Source organism: Pecten maximus, chromosome 8 (genome assembly GCF_902652985.1).
Source record: "Pecten maximus chromosome 8, xPecMax1.1, whole genome shotgun sequence".
NCBI classification, from domain to species: Eukaryota; Metazoa; Mollusca; class Bivalvia; order Pectinida; family Pectinidae; genus Pecten; species Pecten maximus.
This window is the reverse complement of record NC_047022.1, coordinates 16278179-16284227: the sequence shown is the minus strand read 5'-3', so window position 1 is coordinate 16284227 and position 6049 is coordinate 16278179.

Sequence of the window (6049 nt, the reverse complement as noted above, 5' to 3'; positions counted from 1 at the left end):
TATTTTTATCTCAATTCATACCCTGGTCATTTTCCTTACCATTTGCTGCAGTGGTAGCCCTCATAAGGGTATAACTCACTAGATATATAGTCAAAATTAGAATCACGGGAACGCTAATTGCATGATTTTAGTAGCTGCTTATGATACTTGAAATCCGGCCATATTTTCAATGTGGTTAACTGAAATTTGACATAACTAAAAAAGAAAATGACATCATATGAACCACAGGGATACACAAAAAAAGCGCTATGGAAATAACAAAATCTGCAACATTGATTTATTATGCACTTCATTCTTGATAGGTAACCACTTTTCTTCGCAATTTTTGCTTTAGTGATTTCAGAGGACACATGCATGCTAAGAATTATTTACATGTATGTTCTTACCATATCACGTATTAGAATAGTGGAATGTCCGCGATGTAAGTGTACACTTTACATGAACTTAAGGTTACCAAAACCGCCGTATTTTCCCCCGTGAGCAAGTCGTCCTCATGTCGGTCTGCCCCTCACGTCGCCACATGTCGGTCGACTAAGTTGGCAGTACATGCTTTAAAGATCATTCTAAAATATATTTTGTACTCTTTTCGCCTTAGACATTATTGGGAGTCATTGCCTGTGGCCCTGATAAACAGCAAACATTTTGCCAGTCATTCGTATTTCAAGGATGAAACTTTGCTCACTATTTTAATTCCCCTTGTACAGCAATGCTCATTGAGTTATTAGCATGATACTGTCCATCCTCATGTCGGGGTTTGTACAAATTAATTATTGACCAACCATGATGGTTATGTATTGACATAATTACCGTCATGTTTCCAATTGAACATTAATGAATAGACATATTAAGAGGAAGATAAAACATCGTCGTAGATATTCTATAATCAACACATGCCGCGTTCGAAGAATAGAATGATATTCGAATAAAACCCTTGATACAACTTCATGCTATGACAGCCTCGCGAAGGTGGCATTCCATGTCGTGAACGTCGACTCCATTTGCATACTTTATTTATGTATGAAGCGTGTACCTTCCGTTTGTAACAACAACAACAACAACAACAACAACAGCAATTAAAACAAAAGAATACAAGTGATATTTAATCAAAACATCGACCGCATTTACCACATAAACGACAACATGAAAAACAAATTCTCTCGTATAACGAAATATGAAAAATGAATTAAGATATCCTGCTATCTAAAAGTATCAAAGCATTTTGCTCGAGTGATCACTTGTTTTAAAACCGGATTTATCACATGGACATTATTTATATTGCATGTTTATTGTTGACAAAAGTTGATACAACGTATATGTTCTTTGTTGTTAAATGAGAAAAATATAGATAACGTAATCGGGATGTATAAAACAAGGGAGTTAGATAATTGTGCAAGATTGTTTACATTCTTCCGAATAGTGGTTCTGTTTGGGAATATGGATATGCGCTTCTCTTTCCTTTAAATTATTCAATAAAAATTGTAATTGATTAAATTGTGGAGTATTGATAATCTTGAGAGAAAAGGGCGAAAAAAAACCCAACATTTTTTTTAAGTCCATTTTATTTATTCTAAATTCCCCCCTAACATCGCTGACGAGTCTTTACGAAACAGCTGTATGACGCGGTTCCATATGTAGTATTCATTACTTACTGTATCTACTTAATTATTATTTCGCTATTCACTTTGCCTGTCTTTTTTTAATCATTGCAGACATCATTGAATACCAGTATACTGTCCGTAATTTCTTGCATATTGCCCCGGGGGCTGTAGGATTGAAACCTTAAAATGGGCATTCTGCAGACTATCTGATGTAGCGGGCTATCTTATAAAAAAAATTCAAAAACCATAAACCCACTTTGAAAATATTTATCAAAACCAAGGTTATATAATCTTATTTATTAGATAAAAACAAATCACAAACATCAAATGGTTTAATATCCAGCATATATACATTAAAATTTGTCTTTCACCACCTGTCCCTAAAGTAACCGACTTACAACGAAAAATGCTATATATGCATTATTTGTATCCATTTTCCTTTGCGGTTTCTACACATTTAGCCACCAGCATCATCGCGTCCTAGAAGTTCGAAACAACTGTATGATGTAGTGTGTAATGTATATCACGTATACACTGCTTGTAAAACCAAGAGTTATGATCAAACACCAATAAATAAAAACTTAAATAACAGCGCCCTATAATGATACATGTAAATGTAAAAGCGGAGTACAATTTAGCTTCTTCAGGATGAAATTATGTATTAGCTTTTAATTTAAAATGTAAAAAAGAAACTCAAACTTTTAAAAGGTGGTGATATCGTAAATATGTAATTTTTGGTATTGCATAAAATATACAATTGCATAAACTCTTGTTCCATAATCGACCATAATTATAATTTTGTTGACTATGCAGCATCTCTAATTTGTATTTAATGTTGTCATATCTACTGTATGACCTTGGATATAATATATCGTTGTTGTAATTTAAATATAGCATATCAAATTTATTGGTGCATACTTCTGTCATACTATGGCGCATAGGACTATTTCACGGCCTACTTCATATGGAAAACATATACTATAATATACATATGTAGTTTGAAGCGCACACTAGTGTATAATACTTACAGTTCGCATATGTAGACCAAATGTTATAACACCGAATTATATTGCATATTAATTGATTAAGCAAAATACATACTTACACAAATACATGTATTACTAGCACACAATTTTAACAATATTTATGAATGCACTTAAGAATGGTCCGAAGAGTATAACATTTTTATACCAATTTTTCCTGAACAGCAATCTATTACTTTTCATCTAAGGTAAATGGATTTAGTCACCACATTGTAATATCACATACCATCGTTCCTCGTTTATGGCTGTCCATGCCCAATGTTCTCAAAGGAGTCTATATCCATGTAGTTATAACACTTAGTTATACATTGTATTTCTGTGAACCCGCTATAATGAATGCCATATAATGTAAAAACAAATATATTCTGTTCAAATCTGGCTGTTTATAGGTTATTAATATATACTTATATATATATATATATATATATACATATAAAATAAAGATAAAATATATTAAATAAATAATTAAAAACAGATGTGGACACCCTTTGATAATTATATACAGCAGACTTTCATGTAGTAATATGGAAATACAACTCAGTATATGTATACATATATCTTATGTACTTGATCCCGGGAAGGAAAGATATTCACCAATGAATCTATGTATGATGTCCGTGTTGATAACGATGGAGAAGTTGTCGTGACGTTCTCTGTGAAAAATAGCATACTTCCTGGTGACAACATTCGTTCTACCTCGGGGACTTTGGTCCCGAGCACACCGTAAGCACTGATAACCTATCATTACCGTACAGTAACGAGTACAGTTCATTCATAGTATGCTCTTGTTTACTGCCTGAAGTCAAATCAGGTGGCAGCTAATGTTTCATCACTAAATAGGTTACCTAACCAGGTTACCGAGACCCCAAGAAGACACATTGAAATATTTATTTGTATGTTCAAATATTTTCTCTCAAAAATTCTTGAGATTATACCTCATACTGGACACTATTCAATGAGTTGTATATACTTCATTTATTCAATGGGAAACTAAATTCCGACAGTACCGTTGCATAACATATGTGATTCATGATCATCTCAACAAAATCTGACATAGTTTTGCATTTTGTTTTCATTTACTTCAATGAAAATATTAGATGTCAATGAAAAAATTCGTTACAATTTTTGCAACTTCAAAGAAATAAAACAAAATCTCTCAAGATTTCGGTAACACATTTTTATATGACATCACCACAAGGTAACGTATTACCCATTTAATTATGAACGAATGCTTTCTGAACTTAATGAAAAAAAATCCCATCGGGGGGCAAATAAAGTATTTCCTGTACAATTAATGTCGAAACACTCATATAAATTATGGTGCTAATCTAACCATGACGTGTCGTTTTCAAATCACATTTATATGATGTCACATGCATTGTTCCAAATATTTTACTTTAATCAAAATGCGGCCATAGCAGATCTAAAAATAGCCAGATAAGTTTACATCATGCGTAATTAAAGAAATTAGTCTGACACTCTTATCGGTAGCTTGTAAAAGGGTCAACTGGTTAAATATTTACAGGTTTTGTTGATCTGATCAAATTTTCTTAAAATATATTTTTGTGTCAAAAAACAATCTAAATAATGCCATAAGTAATTCATGTCATGTATAAAAGTTCAACGTTTTTAGTTAGGTATCAAACATTCATCACAAGGTTATATACAATAACATAATTGTTTTTCTAGAATCCCGTCAACGCATCAACTTTGCAAAAGGGTATTGACTCTATGCAGAAATCTCTTACAAATATTGTCATAGAGAGAAGTTAATGTTTTTCGTCGGATTTCGAAGGGAAATATGACAGTTTATTGTACAGTTAGTGCAACACAATTTATTTGTGATTCATAACTGAACAGGATTGTACCTAACTGTGTTTTGAAACCTGCTACTTGCAGAGAGGATAATAGCATTTAGAAATACATAAAAAAATCGATATGGGATCTCTTTCTGTTTTTATTAACGGCCATCTTTATAGGAGAAAAATGTTGAATTCAATACACGACTAAATATATGAAATTGAACAAAACAAGTCATGTGATATATAAAAATGACTGTTTGGGCATGTAGTTTCTTAAAAATATTTGCTGTAGATGGTAACAGCTTCATCTGAAGAGTTTCTATGTGGTAAGATGTAGCAGGGAATAATTCAAAGGCACACAAACCTGAAAAATAGCCTAGCTGTTGTACGCACAAGTGACTAGCATATGATAGGAACATTCGTTTGACCGGATTTGTTTTTAACCGACATGCACCTTAAAAAGCTTCCAAGGAGGAATTTTACACAAATTTGGCTTAAAGGGAGGCATTTCAATCAATAAAAATGCTCCTTTATCATACTTTTAAGACATCTGATCATACTAATAAGGACGTTTTAAAAGACATTTTGTTAAACTAGTTGGGGCCTTATTTTGTTTTTTTAGAAATATGCGTACATTACCCTCAAAATATTCACCATTTTTTCCTTAAACAGTCTGCTTGCCATATGTAGAGTTCTTGATAGCGTCTAATAAGAGCATTTTAGAAGTTTGAAATGCCTCCTTATATGCCATATTTGTGTAATATTGTTCACAATCGCCATTTGCATTTCAAGGTCAAAATGGAATCAGTAATTATACATATTATAAAGTCAATTCTGGCTAAACCGATGCTCCTATTGTGTGCAATAGACACTTGTGGCAAAACCCTCTTTTGCTCAATATATGAGATACAACTGAGCTAATTGTGTCCCCCCGAAGCATGCCTTTTTCTCATTTTTGTTGTTGTTGAATTTTACAAACAGCGTAACAAATAACATATCAAAAGCAAAGCCCACGGTTACCCATGAGGCATGGGAATTGATCAAGTTAGTTCTGTCAAATTGTACAATAGTAGGGGTTTATAGGCTTGTAAACTATCACTAATATCACTAGATTTCCTATTTACATGTCCTTTCAGAGATTAATTCGTGAATGTTCTTTGAAAGATCACCTGTTAATTATTGCACAATATATAAATAGAAATGTGACAAAGTTCTTGTAATGGACTCATATTAAACAATCTTATCAAATTAAATGTTATACTTGTAAAACTAGAAGCAGTTTCATACATATATTATATTCATGGGGTGGTTTTTGTTTACGCTAATACCTTGACTCTCTAAATGTTTCATTCCATGTATTCATGTATGTATTCAATTGACTACTATATTGGTAGTTGAATCAACCTATATAAAATATATTGATAGCATACATAATTCTTCTCATTATCTTTTAATCTTTTATGCTTTATATCATATTAAAATAAATGAAGGGAGATTTGATACAATGTAATGTGTAAATAATATCCATGTTTTCCATTACATGTTATTTCTTAACTTTTTTAATTTCTTTTAATTCTCCGTATGCATTTGTCATACTGGCGCAATT